The following is a 20,285-nucleotide window of genomic DNA, read 5'->3' on the forward strand; positions in this document are numbered from 1 at the left end:
ACATAAATATTTTAAAAGCCATCTAACCAATTTTTAAATTCACAAAATTCAGAGTCACATATGTTCTACTAGACAGAGCTGCACTGCTGAGCTACCCACCCCCTCCTCTCAGCAAAATAAATCAGAAGTTTTATTTGACTTACTTCGTAGGCATGAAACATGAACCATTGCTGCGGTAACCCTACAGCTAGGTTGCCATGGCAAATCTGTCATTCTTAATATTTTTTTTAATCATCTGAGATTTCTCCAGAGAGGACAGACCCCCATTACACCCCCTACCATAACCTCAGTGACCCTGCTCCCATGGCAACACAGAGATGCTGACAGTGCAGGTAGGAGAGGACAATACTTTGTGATGATGGAGCATCAAGCAGAGACACAGACTCCCTTCATCATCACGTTTATCTATGTTATGTCTTTTTATCTTTGAGTTCAAAATCTGGTTCTTTTCATTTAATGTGTAAAAGTCCAATTCAAATGCTGTTAGTTTTGTGATGGGGAACAGTAACTTCCTTGCTCCTTTGAAACAAAAAGCCATGTAGACAAACTCCCATGCAATGAATAAAACTCTTATCTCATTTACTGAAACTAAATCTGTAAAAATGCATCATTCAGACATATTGCCATAATAACATTAACACATGACTGCTCACATGGACAAAAATCAATCCGGTAATGATACTGATCAACAATCCAATGTGCAAAAATCAACTATATATTTTTAAAGGTCATACAGAGGATAAAAACAATAATGGAAAATCAAATTATGACTTATTTGGCACACAATAATCTGATCTGCCACAAAATTGACACAATAAATGGCTGTAAAGGTATAGAATGTGTCTCTTTTTACCAGTGTTTACATCTGAATGCACTGTGTTGAGCTCAGTGCAGGAAATAGTATTATTACTGGCACTCTAGTAATTTAGTTGGCCTTCATAACTCACTAAGCTCCGGTTTAAAGCAGTGTGTGTGTGTGTGTGTGTGTGTGTGTGTGTGTGTGTATTTGGGTGTTCATTGGCTGGTCATCTAAAATAGAAACAGATTAGAAAAGAGTGTACGTGAGCTGCCTTGCAGTAAAGCTGGATGATCCAGCCCAATGATTGTGTGTGTGTGTGTGCATATACAAGTTTGTGGAGTCTACCTGGCTCTGTGCATTGACGTTGGCCCCATTGGTCACTAGCTCTCTCACCACTTCCGCCTGTCCTGCCAGTGAGGCAATGTGCAGCGCCGTGTTTCCTTTCTGGATTAGAGTAGATGGAGAAACAACAGTGAGAGAGAATGATTGGCATCTCTGGATTAATCACTCCACCACCTGTTTGTATCACCCCCATCTAATGGATGCTTTTGTCCCACTGGCGTCCCCCCAACCACCATTCTTTCCCCTCAGCCAGAGAAGTGTTGTTTCCGCTGGCCTGTAATTTACCTCCACACACACACTCCATTCCTGTTGAGTGAATGCAGCACTAGAGGCTTTTTATACCCAGTGTGAACATGCTCACAGGAGCAGAGAACACCATGTGATATCAAACAGAAATACAAACTGAGCTGGAGGCTCAGAGTGTGTGCGTGTGTGTGCCTGTGTTTGTGTGTGTCTGTGTGCATCAAACTGACCTTGGTTGCTGCATCTACGTTGGCACCTAGTTTGAGCAGCTCGGCCACCACGGCCACATGCCCCTCTTTGGACGCCAGATGCAATGCATTCAACCCATTCTGGAACAAAATGCAAGTTCTGCTAGTGAAAAGTATGGATATGGTTGTCTGCCAGACAGGGGCAGTCCAGTATCAACTAGCCTGGACCAGAATAGAAATATATACACGCATATCATATGTAGGCACTTTCGCAAATCACTGCTTAAAATACTTTTATCAAATATTGTTTTTAACACAAAATTAGATATCCTTGAAAAAAATATTTGAAAACAGAATATTAAAAGATCCCTTTAAACTATTATTAAAATTTAATAAAATTGAAACTACTCATTAAAGATGAATTTTTATTGCATTGTTTATTTATTTTTAAATAAATCTGCAAGCATTTCACTTTTGTGTTACACCTCACAGAACTTCATGAGATACGGCACAACTGTGACATTGTCCTGTAGTAAAACGCTGGGGGGGGGGGATTCAGAAAGACTGCTTCCACTGATTCCAACATGGTGCATCTTTTCAAATAATCAAAGTTTTCAGCTTTTTTGCAGTTTTTTGAATGCTTTAGAAATAATTTTCTTAGGCTCACTGAGGCTGCATTTATTTGATTAGAAATGCAGTACAAATAGTAATATTATGAAATATTATTATGATAACTCCAGTTTTACAGTGTTACATGATGCTTCAAAAATCTTTTAATATGCCAATTTTTTGTTCGATTTCCTTTTTGAGTCATTTGAGTCATGTCTTATTATTATTAATGATGAAAATTATTGTGCTGCTTCACAAATTATCTTCAGGAATATTTGAATAGAAAGTTATTTGAATATAATGTTAAAAATCAGCATTTATTTAAAATATACATATTTTGTACAATGTCTTTATTGTCACTTTTGATCAGTTTAATCCATCCTTGAATAAAAGTATATACAGTATATAGATATCATGTAGATATATGAAAGATCAACTATTCATATTCATATTCTGAAAGTAAAAATTAGCAATTTAACAGTACAGCTACTGATGGAAATAACATGCTGTCACACAAAAAATTTGACAATTTACTTCCAGCATTCTCAGTAATGATAATGATATTGTTACAGCCTGTTACATGGTAATAGAAATGATCTGTACCTGGTTACAGATGTTGATGTCGACACCAGTCTTCAGGTAGTCGAGGACCTTCTCAAGGTTCCCTGCCCTCGCTGCCCGCAGGTAACTGCCATTGCTGTCCGGCTGCAAGTAATGAGTGAAAATGCAGGAGATGATTATTCCAATGACAAGGTCAAAGGTCAAATCCAGGACAATTTAGGTCAAAACCAGATCAAATACGAACAAACCAAACAGATTTCAGCTCATAAAATCATTGAAATGCAAAGAAAAAAAAAATCATACCAAATCCATATTTACTCAGTGCAATTTGTCTCCACAAACACACACACATATCCAGGAAAACATCAGCTTTAGTCTACCACTCAATGTCCTACAGGGAAACCACGATCGCCGTGTGACAGAGAATCAAAGTTGCACAGAGCACCTAAAAACACTGGCAGTCCATCTCTCAGCAGATATCCCAGCGTTCCAGCTGAAGATCCAGCTAAAAACAGCCCATCTCTCATCAACGGATACGGAACAGAACACTAAATAATGGTTATTATTCTGACAAAGGTTTCCGCTCACTTTCCGTCCAGATCTTTTTAGTCTCTCTCTCAGAATAAGTTTTCTCTTCTCATGCGTATATAAGAAAGAGAGCAGGATTTGGGAGAATACACAACGTGTGTGTGTGTGAGTGTGTGCCTATGTGTCTTCTTTCGTCAGCCTCAGTTTGATTCTGGGACGCTGCTCTTGACATAAGAGGACACAGCTCAAAATTTCAATACATTTTACCTCACTCACACATAAACACACATACTTTAATAAAGAATAGGAGAGGGTTATCTTGGAGACACGCTCACATGGGGAATTCCTCCAAATGAGAAGCTATATTTAGTTCTCACTAAACCCAGGACAAATTCCTCCCCATATCTACCATCAATGTGTGTGTGTGTGTGTGTGCGCTGGCAAGACAACCTGGAAAGAAATATTCACATTCCAAAAGTTTGACGAGAAGATTTATGGAGATAAATGGCATGCAAATTCATCTAGTGACCAAAACATTCAAGAACATATCACACATATGTGTTTTTTTGCAATGGTGTGTGTATGTTTCTGTATTCTAGCATACGATTTACAGCTCATAATGAACTCAAAGCTTATTAACTAGTAATTTACTCAACCTATTCCACTGGGAAAACCCCCATTTCTTGTGTGTGTGAGAGTGTTCTTGTATCATCAGACTCCTACAGTCTTTGGTATGAAATGAGGGATTAAAAGCACATGCAAAAGATGCCTTTCTCAGGGGGTAGTGGTTATGGTAAACAAATTCTGCCCCTCACACACACACAATAAAAAGACTGAGAGAGAAAGGACGTTGTATGTGTATGGTGGTCTTTTTCGTGATTCATCTCCCCCTCTTATCTCTGAGTTAATGAGTTTTTCCTTCCCTGAAGGATTCTAGCTGGAAAAATAACACCCACTCACACCCACTAACATATATATCATCACAAAGAAAATCTGTATTCAATAATGTGAGTGCTTGTGTCCTAATGGATAAGATCTGAATTTCTAACATAAATGTTGTAGGTTTATCCAAAGCATGGGTTGCCAGTGAATAGGAATGACCTCCTGTCCTGTTATCATTGTGCCCTTGAGCAAGACTCTCATTGCTCCAATGGAATTGTCAGTACGATAAGTACAACGAAAGCTCTAAATGAAAAGTCTGCTTGGTTTTTCCCTTACCCTTGCTGAATAAAAATAATAATTTCTTTAAAAAAAACATACTGACCTCAAATTTTTGCACAGTAGTATAAACTAATGCTAAACATGCTAAACAATTGCTATATTAAAGCATTGGCAATGCACAGACATAATAACCATGACATGTAAACATTCATATACAACCTACAAAACAGTATCACAGGACGCAAACAAAATGTAATAAAACATCTGAATATTTAATTCTAAACTTTACAGTATAACGTCAACACAGTCTTCACTTTACCTCGATTTCAAAAGTTCTTCATCCGAACAGATCCTACTTTATCTTTTGTATCTCCTTAGTATTACACAAAAACCACACATGCTTTTATCACCACAGAAATTAAACATTTTCTCACTAAGTAAAATATAAAGGTGGTTTTCATGGGAGGTTAGAAAGAAGCTAGGCAAAAACGTCTTCATTTTTACTGAATGCTAACTCTAAGGAGTCCCACTGTGGATACACACACAGGCCTTGAATTGCCATTGTGTAGTTAAGTTTGCACCAAAACTGCTGCTAAGTGTTATTTTCGGAAAACAGTTTATATTAGTTTTTTGACAGTTTCTAGAGGTATTTGTTTTAGATGTGCACAGTGGATCACTTACTAAACACAAGTTTTGTTACACCGCCAGGACATTGCCAATGTAGTTAGAACAACTGTTTGTATCTTGCTTTGCACTTGCCAAGATGTTCTGGGTGGTTTTTAGGCGGTTACTTCTTTACTCAAATCAAACAGTACCCACTGCCTCATCTGTCTGTAAGATTTTGTTTTCCTACAATTTTCTTCATCTACAAAAACCCTAGTGGTGACAACCTGTGCGTACAGTGTCAAGCTCTGAATCTTTATAAATGCTCACACTGTATAATTCATCTCAAGCATGGAGATCTGAAAGCCCTCTCTGTTTTAAAATCGTAAGCATCAATATTTCAGTGTGGGAAATTCTGTGAACACCGCATGTACAGTACGCACAGTATAGTGGAAACACTCTGTGCTACCTGACACACACAAACACACACCCAGTTGAGTTACATAAGACATTATCTAGGGTACAGCTGTTATTAAAATATCAGAGATACTGGACTGAAAGAAAGACACGAGGAAAGGGAAGAGAAAAGGTCATAGTTGATACAAATGATATGACACTGCATCTGAAAACTAAATGTTAATGTCTGTACAGCTGTTGTTCATAAAAGAATAAGAGTATTTAAACAGCTGACCCAATAATACCCTGTTCTCTGCCTCTTTGTCTCAGTGTCTCTTCAGGTCCTAGATAAGCAGAGAGGTCAAATACTGCATGATCGGCAAAAAACAAAGCTACCCTGGCTGCAGACAGAGTGACTGCACGCGCACACACACACACACACACACACGCACATTCCTGTACTCAGTCTGAACAGACAACATCAGCACCACTACATGCAGCTACAGTCTTGAAAATAATATAAAAAAATAAAATAAAATGTTGCAATTTACAGCCAGATCGAACCATTTCTGGTTGGTTTTTGCAGAGGAGTTGGTCAGTTCAGACTGTCTGGGTCAGACATAATGGGCGTCACACAACAGAATGTTTCCGAAAGTGAAGCTGCTTGGTATTGTTTAGTTTTAAAATCCCTCCTCCACTTTTCAGCATGTCTGTTTTCATTCTCACTTCAACCATATCTATAACATAACATCCCAACATAGACCTGCTCGAACCGATTCATATCCATTGTTCCTAATTTAAAGTAAGCTAAATTATTTACCATGTTCTATAGGCTTAAAATATTACAAATGCACCCATGTTGAAATTTTGGCTGATACCAAGTCCATAATTTATTTTATTGTTATGGCTGAGCCTGATAACTGATCTATTCTACTTTGTTTTTAAAAAGAAAAGAAACTAAACACTATCGTTGCATGAGCACAGCAATTTTTTAAAGAAGAAGTGCTCTTCAAGAGAAAGTGTTACTAAAGGGTTACATTTTTGTCATAATCTATTACTTTCCCTAGTTTTTTTTTTTTTTTTAAACTAGACATTATTGCAAAATTAAACACTCTATAAGTATAGATCTAAAACTGCAACGTCTCTCCAGCCTCAGCATCACAATAAAATCGAAGCCCCATAGTCACAACAGCTTAAAGAGGTAGATTCATACAGTCATGAAGGTATAGTGCATTGTTAGGTAAATTAGATAAAGTAGTCTAGAACATTATTGAACATGGCAAAGAGCCTTAAAGCACCAGGACACTGTGTGCTTGTGTTACCATGCATGCACACACACACCAAGGTCAGTAAAAAAGCACTAGAGCAAAGGTAGAGTTGAAGTGCCTGACCAGTATAAATGTCAAAATGGTGGTAATAACACCAGCACACATGAAGCAGGTCTAATGTTGCATGTGATACAACCTTGACAACTGCGCCGGTCCTCACATAGACAGTAAGCTCTGTAGGATTCTGCAAACATAATCTATAAGTCTGAGCCCAGCGAGACCAACAGATCAGTCTTTGTGCCCTTTAGACCGCAGATGAGTTTAAAATTACCAGGAGTGTCAAATAGATCAAGTATTCAAGAAATATGTTAATAAAAGTTTTGAAGGACAAAATCTGACTGGGGTTGAAGCAGATAAAGAGCAAGATCATACAATGACCCAAAGCATCCTCAACCAACAGCCTTCATTTCCCAACCATTCCTAAAATGCCTATTTAAAACAACACACACTTCCCAGTCATGTTTGTGAAGTACTTACGGGTGACAAATAGTCAGCAGCCTCTTCCACCGCCATTTTTCCTGCAGTCCCACAGAAACCCGATCACTTACTTCTCTAGCTCTGCGGCCAGCAAGGTGCCATTCAGTCATGTGACGTGTGAAAAAATGCCCAGGCAGCAGGATGCTCAAAGACACACTTCCACATGACGTGTGCACGAGTACGGATACAAGGATACGATGATCCCCAGTTCCACAGTAAACAAAGTCACTTTGAATCCTTCCTTCTCTGTTCATCTATTCTGTTTTACAACTTGACCTCTCCTTCTGTGTCAGACTAAATCGACTTTTCAGTTTTCTTTCTCTGTTCACAGTTCTATTTATAAGAGAAGTTTATAACTTCTGTCAAAACGATCTCTCTCTTTCTCTATACAATGTCCCTTTCTCTTTCTATGTATCCAGAGGGAAACAGATCCGATCTTCATTTAAGAATGTGGATCAATTAAACCGCTGCCATGTTTTTACGAGCTTTGCTCTCTGATTTTCTCTCTCTTTTTTGTCATACACAGTGAACACAGAGGGTGGGGGTCTTTTGAATAGTGATATGAGGTGCTAAGGGAGATCCAAATATAGCAGCTGAATCCAATGCATTTGTTAATAGGTCTCCCTTTCCCTCCGTTCTGAAGTCTCCCCCTCCCTGCAAACCCTCATGTGCATGGTTTGTATTGTCAGAGTGCTTATCTGCTCCCTTTCCGGATAAAAAGAGAGTGTGTGTGTGTGTGTGTGTGTGTGTGTGTTTGGCACTGCTGGGGGTTGCTTTATTAGGCTGAATGCAGAGTTCATAGTGCTGCTCAAAAAAGGATTAGGAGCATTTCCCCCAGTATTAGGGCCACCGCACCATCATGTAAATACACACTCCAGCTGTAGCTCTGACAATGGGATCAAGTGTGTCACCCGTTATACAGTGACACAGGCTGTTTACATACTGTGCTTGCTCTGTGTATCCTAGTGTCTGTTTGAATATATTATTCTTCTGAATATACTGTCGGGTGTTTGTTTTTTTTCCATTGTGTGTTTCGTCAGTATTGTGCCCATTTGTTTGCGGAAAGGGGGAGTGGCCTAGAGCCATGTGTCAGACAGCCACATATTGTGTGAACATATGGACAGCTAATTGCCATTGATTTTACAACAAATTATTTATTTTTTATTTTTTTTCTCTTGCTTTTTAACACGACTGTGTTTAACATTATACATTTTAAAGCACACATCAAAAGATTTTAAATATAAAAAACATAAAAAACATTTGTAAATTATTTCAACAGATACTAACAAACTTTTTACTATTAACACAGGTCACTATCATAAAGAACATTCTCAAAGAACATGTAAAAAGTTATTTAAGAAAGAAAATTATTTATTTAAAATCAGCATAAATATAATGTACTACCATAGTGTGTGGATCAATTACAAAATAATTAATAATGATTAATAATTGAATATTAATTAAAAAAAATGCATTTAATTCAAATATATAGGCTACTAACTTTAAAAAATTTAGAGTTGGTAATTAAAAAATATATTATTTTATTCAGCATGAATGCATTAAATTGATCAAAAGTGACAGCACAGACATAGATAATAATAAAATAAAATAATAAAAGTTTATTATATTTATATATTATAAAATAATAAAAGTTTCTTGATCATCGGAATCGGCATATGAGAATGATTTATGAAAGATCGTGTGACACTGTACTGTACAGTAATGTAATGTAAACTGTAATGGATGAAAATTCAGCTGTGCCATCAATTGAATAAATTAGATTTTAAAATATATTAAAATAGGAAACTGTTATTTAAAATTATATTATAAAGAATATTTCTAATTACTATTGTTTTTACTGCATCAAATAAATGCAATCAAATAAATGCAGCTTTGTTGAGAACAAGAGACTTCTTTCAAAAAAAATTTTTTTTTAATCTTACCGTCCCCAAACTGTATTTTTTGTACATTCTTGCATTTCAGTAACGAAAATTAGATTAATAATCTCAAAACTAAAAATCTATATAGTAATAAATCAAAAGGGAGCTTCTTCTTCAAACCACTAAAATACTGTTGTTTAGAAATATTTCTTGATACATAACACATCTGCAAGAGCTTCTTTTTTTTCTAAAATAATTTATGTTTGTGGTTGTTCCAGTTTCAAACTGGTTTCCGTTACTCTATCTAACATAGATGTAGAAATATAGACATGCACTTCATGCAGGCATTCACACATACACAGACTGATTATGCAGAGAGGAATCCCATGATGCTTTGGGGTGCATCACAGGTCTCCTCGTTCTGGGATGGTGGCGTTGCTATGGCAACAGAGTAGGAGGGGAGAGAGAATGTGATCTGAAGGAGCTCAAGATGTTCGGTAACCGTGATGATCATTTCCCTCAATGACCTCCACCTCATCAGCCACTTATGGAGATTGAATGAGAACCATCATTCTCTCTCTCTCTCAAATACAGTCAGACACACAGAGGTATTCACAAGAGCTACACCTGCTTTAAACCCATGGGCACTGAAGGATTTCCAGGCTTTCAGAAATAGGGCAGATTTTTACATTCTAGAAGGACAAATGAGCTTCGCTCCTACATGACGAAATACCAACACAGATTCTGGGTGTAGCAATGAATAGTGTTTAAATTAGACTTTTAACTTAGTGTGGTTGACAGGTTGTCAGTACTGTATCTGGATGTATGTTTGTTATTTGTGTTGATGTTATGTTTGCATGTGTTCACTGTGTTTGCTGAAAATGTGAAATTTAATGCCCGTCGGCAAGTCTTTTAACATGTAACGCAGAGTCATGGCAGGAAAAGGTCTATGATGGACACAGGAAATGAGGTTTGTAATGACAGCATTACAAACACAGAGTGACTGCAAAGAAAAACACAGCAACGATGACATCATCAGAATATGACTGATATCCAGACTCACACTGGACCCTAGTGGAGAGATTCAACACTACTGCTTAGTTCACAGAAACAGATAAACAAACACATCCATACACTCTCCTTTTTTGTTACATATGAAATGGCAAAATGCTAAAGTAAGCATGAAAACAAAACCGACCCTATTTACTTTAATGTTACTGGTTATTTTGTGAATGATTAAGCAGCACAAGTTATGTAAAAGTTGTTCGTTATTTTTAATCAAACGTAAGAACAACAGATAAAATCAAGTCTGCCCCAACATTTTTTTTATTATTATTACAAATATGTCATATTACAGTAGTAAAATGGGTTCAGGATGACTTCAAGCCTGTCTATGCTCAAATTACGTATAATAATAAATAATATAACCACCACCAACACTTAGTCAGTTTATAAGAATAATACAACTACTACTACTACTTAATTAATATTAATATTTAATATATAAAAATAATATCTAGTATATATGTTATAATAATAATAAATATTATTATGAATACTATTTAAAAGTAACAACAATAATAATAATACTTTTATAATAATAATTATTATTATTATTATTAATACTATTTAAATAAAAGTAACAACAACAATAATAATAATTATTATTATTATTATTATTATTATTACGAATGAAATATAACATTATTATTATTATTATTATTATTATTATTATTATTATTATTATTATTATTATTATTATTATTAATAATAGTAATTAAATTATTTACCTGGTCTACAATCAGCCAATCAACAGATCAGTCCAATAAAGAGGAGATCAAAGAAGTTGTGAATAGTTCATGTGAGTTCAGGCAGCTGGAAGCACTTTAAACTCTCTCATGTTCTCTCTGAGGGGCAGCAGTTAATGTGTGCCGGCATGCATGAACTTGAGAGTGTGTGTGTGTGTGTGTGTGTCTTTGGGTCTCTGGGGGTAGAACAGTAGTGTGCGACCCAGAATCATGCTTCTAGGCGTTTATCATTACAGAGCCCACCTGACACACACAGTGAGAAAAAAAAGTTCAAACTAATTTTCTGAAATGTGTGTGTGGCCTCAGCACCCAGGTGCAGACCGTCTGCGGATGTTGAATGCAATATCATACACATGCATATATTTAAATCTCACATGTTGTCATTTTGTTATAATGTCTAATTCTTCTTTCATACTTCATCTGGAATTAATTATAATTGGTTTAATGGTATACAGAGGGTATGTAATAGATCTCTTAACAAGTCATACAGATTGTCACTTTCAGCACCATCTCCATCCAGCTGTGGGATTGAGATTAGGATGCCTGGATTTAAAATCAGATGTGAAGTTTGAAGAATAATCCCAACCCCTTCTTTAGGTCAGAGAGAAAAGAGAGAGTCTGAGTGAACAGCAAGGACAAAAAGAGGTAAAGGGGCTTTTCAGGCTTACTTAGAATTGTATATCTGGATTAAGGAAGATAATAATGGAACTAAATAATGACAAGAGCATGGCAGTAATGTAATGTGGGTGTGTTTAATCATTTAAGAATTAGTGAGACAGTAAGAGATGGAGGAGGCAAGTGAGAATGAGAGTGAGAGATAGCCATGTAAAATTTCTGCATTTAGTTTACCATGTGCTCAGTGTCCTATATGATACAAGTCTGCAGAAAGATAATACCAATAAACTGTGCTCAAAGGATCAGAAAATGTCCAGAAACACACATGATTTAATGCTTACTGTAATATTAATTTTAATTGAGCGCCAGTTCCACAGGAAGAACTGCCTATACAAACAAACTTAAGAAATTATTAGGTGGTGGTTCATTTATACTGTATGTATAGTACAGCTATACTGCAGCTGGTCACTTAAAAAAAATTGCATTGTTTACTCATCTTTTAGCTTTTTGCAATTTTCATTTGTTATAATGATGATTGATGATTGATAATTGAAATAAATAAAAAAAATTATATTTGTCGAAAAATGGTTTGCACAAAAATATTCAGCACAATCATTTTGAACGTGATAATAATAAGAAAGGTTTCTGGAGCAGTAAATCAGCATTAGCTGCTGAATCTAAAACAGAAAAGAAGTTACTTTTGGTGTGTAAGATTAAGCCAAATGCTATTACAAAAATCCCTGAAAACCATGAGATATGGTTTATAGATTGTCTCATGCCCTGTACTTAAAGGTTACTAACCATATGATTGGTTTTTAATATATTCTAATGCAGAATGCAGGATCAAATCAGTGCACATGCTCGATGAGTAACTGTCACATGCTCTTCCATTTAAAAGTGTGTGAGATATTATCTGGCACTCAGACTGTAGCAGATGAGCGAGGAAGGAAAGGCCATCTGCCTGCATAACTCCCCCCCCCCCTTGCCCTCAAACACCCTCCAAAAACACACACATTATACACACCTCAAAATATCTCAAATGTACACACATGCTGTTTGCAGACCACAAACCAAGATATTGCATCAGTCATCCGCTTTTATCCTTAAGCTAACAGTTGATATTTAAAATCTAAATTTACACAATTTACGTTTTTCCTTTGGATTAAAGAATTGAATAACAAATCAAAGTTACTACAAGAGATGATGCAGATTATTAATATGATATAATATATTTATTTATAAAAACAGTTTTCAAACGGTTTCATTTCAAACCAGAACCTATTATACAATATTGTCATTCCAATTGATAGCACTATGAGGACCTGCAAGCACATCTTAAAACTTTAAACAGAAACTTTTTGTAGCCTTTCAAAGATATACACACAAACACACACATCTCTGTTGAGTTTACAGTAAAGGAGTTTTATAAGGGCAGACAGTCTGGCTGCTACCCTGAGAATGTACCAGAGATACAACAACACTCTGAACAAGATCAATAGAGAGCTGCTGGGTAATAGACCATTATCAGAAAGAGTACCTTTGACTGGCATTTACACGACAGATGCAAATGTGATCTAAAAAGAATTACAGTGCAGAAAGAATAAACATAATAAAAAGGACAGAAAACGTGAGATAAATATATAGAAACACTTTGTCATTATTTGATCATAAACGGGTTCCTGAATTATAACAGAGCTATATTAAAAACCAATAAGACTGGTAAAATATAAACTGTTCTAAATATAAAAAGTCTATAAAGAGACCATGAATATGTGGTAAAAGTTAATTTGGCCAGGTCAATCATTTACACAGAAACACTCAAATTCAAATGGTCGGGGTCAGTAGGATTTTTATTAGTTAATTTTTTATTAACGAAATGCTATTCTTTTGAATTTTCTATTCTAAAAAAAAAATATATATATATTATGGCTTATAGGAAATATAAGCAGGACAATTGGTTTTAACATGGATAAATGTTTCTTGAGCACCAAATTATCATATTAGGGTCGTGTTTATATTTTGAAACATAAAAATTAAAAACAATCATTTTAAATTATGAAATTTCATAAAATTAAAAATGTTACTGTATTTTTGATCAAATAAATGCAGCCTTGGTGAGAATAAGAGACTTATATCAAACTAAAAAAGTCTTCCTGACCCCAAACTTTTGAATGGTATACTGAATAAAACACAACTTTTGATTTGAATAATGCCTTAGTAAATGTTGAAATTAACATTAACTATGATTAATAAATGCTGTAGAAATGTTGTTTATGCTTAGTTCACTGTAACTAAAGTAGTTGACTAATGTAACCTAATGAACCTTATTGTAAAGTGTTACCAAACAACTTTTACTGATATGAGTCTTGTCTTATATGTACATCATTTTAATAATTTTTCAGCACAGTTTAATAATATTGTGAAATATAAAGTTTTGACTTTAATTTATGTTCAAATGGAATTTATTTCTGTGTGGGCAAAGCTGAATTTTAAGCATCATTACTCCATGTCTTCAGTGTCACTTGATCCTTTAGAAATCCTTCTAAAAATATGGAGCTCAACAAGCACTTATGGACCCCTTTCACAAGACTGTGATGGCACGTTTAACGGTCATCAGCATCATAAATCTCTTTTAAATGTATGCACATTTATAACACTACATTAAAAGTCATTTGAGGAGATTTTCTTTTGCTATTTGAGCAAATGAGAATGCAAAAAATATATATATTTTTGGTACTCTCCTATTTACTGCTCTTCAAGTTAACCCAATATGACGACGGTCCATTATTATCAGTGATTATCATGTGATACTTTTAGGATTCTCTGATGTAATGTAAAAGTATTTCCTTTTCACATTTGATTAGTGTATGTCGGTTTAATAAAAGTTTTAAGTATTTCTTTAAATAAATAAATAAATAAATAACAGTGTATAAACTGATAATTCAATAGTTCAGCATTGACACTGTGCCATTTTGTTCAAACTCTCATTCTTATTTTACACTTGTGGAAATATGGCTGTAAGTGAGGAGGTTTGGGTGTGTGTGTGAGTGTGTGATCTGTCCTCTGACACACAGTGTTCTTAGCAGGCAACTGAAGCTCTGTATGGAGCCTCAAGCATGTATCAACCTTTAACAGACAACTGATACAGCTCACAAACCAACACAAACACACTCAAGGAAATGTCAAATAATAAATAAGATATTTATCTATAGCTTTAAAAATAAATAAAAAGCTATCATTTTCATTGAACCCCACTCAGACATGGATTTCGTTTTTTTTTTATCCACAAATATAACCCTTAAACAAAGAAAATGTAAAACAGAGCTATTACATGTAAAAATGGCTTTACGTATTTTGTATGTATCAATATATAGCCATACGTGGTCCATGCGCATATTGCAGTCTATTGAAAAATATTAGAACTAGTTTCCCATATACAAAAAATTTATTATTTATTATATTGCATTATATTTTTCATTACCGGTATATTTATTATTGGGAGAGTTTTTACTATATGCTTGTGGAGACATTCGGTACCCAGGATGTACAAGCAAACCCTGATCCACACACACACACACAAAATTATTACTATAAATGTACTTGTTTACACCTGTTCTGTTTCATGAACACCTTAAACATCTGCTAATGTATCACTGAATAATAACCAAACGCCCTGGAATCATCCATTACTCAATTACAACCAACACAGTCAGCTGCTGAAGTGTTTCTGCTTTGAATGAATGAAGAACAATCCCACAAATGAGACAGATGCAGAACTTTCTGAAACGGCTGAATATTAAAAGACAAACCTGCCTTTACAGGCAATCAAATATGGTTACAAAGCAAAACAGAGAAGAAAGAGAGAGAGAGAGAGAGAGAGAGAGAGAGAACGACTGAGATGATCGATCTCATAACTGATGATCACATGATCACACACACACACACACACACACATATATATATATATATATATAGAACAAAGCATCTGAACAGATGGATAATGGGCTTTTCTCCACCGCTCCAACAAAATCACCCTCTTCATCTCCCCCTCGATGTGTGAGTCTCTCTCTCATTCTCTCTATCACCCCCTTCCCCTCCCCCACATCACTCCTTCATGTTTGTGTGTGTGAGCAATAGAGAGACACACAGTATTACATGGCTTCTCTCATTAATGGTGTGGAGCGAAGCTCATTCATCACATTGTGCGGCTGTGAATTCTGCTACAGGGGCTCACCAGATCATGAGTACCAGGGACAACCCTGGTAAACCAGGGATTTTTTTTTACTATTCACTACCCAGAAAACCCAGCCTGTTTCAGCCATGAGAAAATCTATGAAAACAGTTAACAGCTGTTAATAAAATATGCACATAGACAATAGTTTTGATAATCGTTCACTAAATGTACATTAAAAAAAGAAAAAAAGAAAAAATCACTTTATTTTACATTATTTTACTATAGTTTTCACACATTTATGATATGTTTACAATATTAGAATATTTTGCATATTTAAGGAATAAAATAATTGTGAAAATCTCATGATATGCAGCCACCTTTAGAAAGAAGAAAAGCGAAACAGTAAAAATATCAAGTTTGGTTTGTGTGTTAAAATTATTGGATGAAACATATTTCAAATGCTAAGTTAATTAAATGTGACTGCATTCACAATGTTAAAATAGTATTATATACATATATGAGACTATACTGTAATGCATTATAAAAGAAATAGCAAACCATATCTTTATTAATCTTTCCCAAAACATGAATAAATATTAACTATATTTTTATTACTGTGAGCTGAAATTGTTCTGCTTATATAAAAGGCTGAAACGCACAAAACCAGACAGAAAAAAAAAACACAATTTTCCTTATCCACGGCATCTCTTATTCATTGTTCCCTAATATCTAAATGGAATAGATTTTCTCTTAAAACTGGATTTTTCTCATCTGCTCTAAGGCAACTGTGAATATCAACAAATGGTCAGCGAGTTGATTCAGATGTCCTGGAGGTTCCAGTAGCTCCATTTCTCCATGACTGAGTTCTGTATCAGGATACACTGTCCTGGGGCACAAGAGTGAAACCAGCTAACCTTCATTTGACCTCTGCCAATGGCAATCAGCTGGTCTCTCTGCCTCTACCTCTCTCTGTTCTCTTACTTTCTTCTTTGCTCAATCCATTTGTGTAATATAAGAAGCAGATATTATACCAGCCATGAAAGTGGAGGATGAATTTCTAAGATCAAAAAGACACAGTTTCAGACTTCGTGATGTAATGTCCTCTCTGTCTTTCTCTTTAGTGTAACAGACTAAACACCCCAGAGACCTGAGATCTGAGATCAGGACAGTGACACTCAGATGGCCCTCAGTATAACCTGGGGTGCAGAAATCTACATTGTGTGATACAGCTTTAAAACCATAACATTATAGAGCAAAATAATCCAAGATAATTCTGAATAACCAAACTCCCCATTGTATGAGGATATGATTTAGTATAGATACTAAATGATCCTATATTCATTAACCAGGGCAGCATCTATTGACATTACGTATTCTGGATTATTTAAAGTTAAAACTTGATCAGTGGAGATATTAATAGTAAGTTTTTCAACTATTCAATTTGGTTCCAATTTTGGGTATTACCACAGTACAGTATATGTCCAAAAAGGCATAGCAGAAGTACTGAAATACTCTGATGGGAAACTCAGACTAAATGACCAACATAGATCCCTATAAAACAGCTCACTCTCTTTGGTAAACAAGACTCTGTCCCACAATGGCAATGCAATTACCTCCTCCATACAAGAATGCAGCACAGATTTACCTCCATCTTTATGATGTCTCTCTGGTTGCCATTCATAGGTGAAAAGAGATCCTGTCTGCTTTTATCTCTATTTTCATTTCATCACACTGTCTCCTCTTATATTCTCATTTCAAGAAAATCCAAGCCTTTTGGTATTGTAATAAATACACATCCATAAAACTAACTTTCTCTCATCCTTTTCAAAGCATTTGATTGGTATGAATATTTTGCCAAAGTATCAATAGAAAAATAAAAATAAACAAAAGAACCCTAAATAAAATTTAAATTAATACAATAATAAAATAAAAATATATAATAAAATAAAACTGAAATAATTTAAATAAAAAATAGATAAAACAATGTCAGTAACTATAATGAAAATGATAAAATAATATAGAGTACAATGAATACTTAATTAAAAAAAGCCAGTACTTCTTTAAAATAAAATAAATAAACTTGTCTAACAATAATACAAATTAAATATTTATAATAAAATAATTTATTCATATTTATTAATATATGAATGTCTCTAATTTATTAATATTATGCCAGCTTTCTCTCTCAAACCTTGTTTTTTTTTAAGTGTCTCTAATTGTTTGACAAATTACAGTACATTAGCAGAGGGTGAAACTCACTCTCTCTGTCATGCTCTCACACACACATCACGAAACAGTAAAGGTCAAGAGACGTGATCATAGCTCATGTGTTGATCACAGGTAAGACACATGTTATGAGAGGCAGGAGGCAGCCAGCCAGCCATTGCTTCAACAGGGATTCCTCATATCTTAAACCACATCACACAACACATTCCGGTTTAAAATATCACACATTAGCAACATAAGAACAAATGGGAACTGCAGAGGTACCGCTGAAGAAGATCTGTCTGGGTGTGGTGGACATAGGCTGTGTGTATGTGTGTGTTGTGTCTCTATGATAAGAAATGATAGACAGTTCAGCATCTGCATGCTTCATTCCATCACTCTCTACAGAACCAAACATCAATAAATCAGTATGTGATGTATAATACACGAGTGTCTGCGCACATACACACACGTTTCAGAGGACAGTAAAATCTCTCAGAACATGCTGCAGTGTGATGCTCTCATTTTTAACCTGAACGCAGAACAAGAGGCACACACGTCATGGCTGGTTGTTTTATGGGACATGTGTGTGTGATTATGTGAGAAGGATGCAGAGCGTTAAATGTAAAGTGTAACCTTGGCACTGCAGCACAGGTTTAACACACACATACACACACACGCTGAACTCACTAGCAGTAACAGGCGAGATGTTGCCATCCCACAAACCTGATCACTCTCCCTCTAATAACATGTATGTGTGCGTGTGAATTTCCATGTACCTTTTTCTTTTGCTCCTTTGAGTGTTTCCTGCTCTTCTTCTTCCTTTCCTTTTCATCCTCCAGTGCGTTTACATCCACATCTTTATTCTTCTTAATCTGAGACGCTGCATGAGCCATTATCAAGCATCAGCCACGTCCCCACAGCAACCATACACACACACACACACACACACACACACACACTCTCTCTCACAAACAAACACACTGAGACAAACGTCCAGAATATGTAACAAGAATTCCAATTCCTCAAAAGATTCCAAAGAATTCCACCAAAAAAGAGTGGAAGAGAGGGATTCTGTCCTGAAAAAAAAAAAAAAAACGACTACTCCGTTTGCTTTCCTCCAGCCTTTGTCATTGGCTGCTCAAGGAACCTTATCCAGATAGAAGAAGATACAGAGAAAGAAAGAAAAAAAGAGGGTGGGTGAGAGAAAAAGAGAGGGATGGTGACACCATAATCACCAGGCACAAGTGAACGACTAAAGGAGAGAAAGAAAGAAAGAAAAGGGGTGGAGGAGGGCAGCTGGGGTAGTTACTACGGAAACCACGATCTCTCCTCAGCCATCCCCAAATGGTCCGACCTGAACCGTGTATGAGTCGCCGCGACAACCAGCATCAGTGTGTGTGAGTGTGAATATATGCGCATATGTGTTGCCCCCCCACCAGCACTGTGGGTGTGTGTGTGTGTGTGTGTATGTGTGGATGCATGGTGGAAGTAGGGGAGGGATGTAGAACAATTTACCTCATGCATGTGCGATCTCTCGCTTGCTCTCTCTCACACACAGACACACACACACATAATTTGATGTGAGGGAGGGTACAACTACTAGGCTACTCTAATCCCATTATGTTAAGAGCTGACCCACTCTAAATAGAGGAGGTGGTATATTTATGCATATTTTAGGGCATACAAATTTAGATATGAACACACTATTTTGTGTATTGGTAATGTAACATTACATTTAGATCAAATTTTTGGGGATTTGGGGTGAGTTCATGTTTAAGGACAAAAAAAAAACCCATGAAATGAGAGATGAATGAATATGAGTAAAAAATGATTGTGAATCACACATGCAACAGCTCTTGGCTTCTCTCTCATGTCATTGACATTCTGAGTATGGAGTGACGGCAGCCATGTTGGTTTCTCCTGCATATCAGCCATAGACAGTAAAAGAAATGGACACAGCAACCCCATTGGAACTCAATTGAGACAAGTGAAGCCCATTTTTAGCGTTTTTTAGCACCGTTTCTGACGCACAGACTCAAACGAAGCTTTACGACGTCAGTAACCTGTCTGACAGATGTAAATGTTCTAGTAGCTGTGCGTGCAAACTTGCCATCGGCGAGCTTGAGCGGGGAGTTCTTTGGCGTGAGTGAGTAGGAGTAAGTATTCTCATTAATTATTATGTATACTATTTTAAAATGTAATGCCAGTACGCCATATTAAGTTAATTACCTGCGAGCTTCTCCTCCTGTCTGTACGGAAATGCAGAGTGGTTATGACGAAATCGTTAGCCTATTTTTAAAAAAACTGTTTCTACGGGGCCATAATGTAACATAGAAGGTAATGGAGCCCTTTATACATTGTCATG

At 35.9% G+C, this 20,285-nt stretch overlaps 1 pseudogene; it reads right to left on the reverse strand.

Moving 5' to 3' along the window:
• The window catches only part of LOC113094593 (ankyrin-3-like), a 73,141-nt pseudogene extending 53,578 nt beyond the window's left edge, over positions 1 to 19,563 (reverse strand).
• Between the last annotated feature and the right edge of the window lie 722 nt (positions 19,564 to 20,285).

The sequence above is a fragment of the Carassius auratus genome, unplaced genomic scaffold (genome assembly GCF_003368295.1).
Source record: "Carassius auratus strain Wakin unplaced genomic scaffold, ASM336829v1 scaf_tig00215410, whole genome shotgun sequence".
Classification (NCBI taxonomy): domain Eukaryota; kingdom Metazoa; phylum Chordata; class Actinopteri; order Cypriniformes; family Cyprinidae; genus Carassius; species Carassius auratus.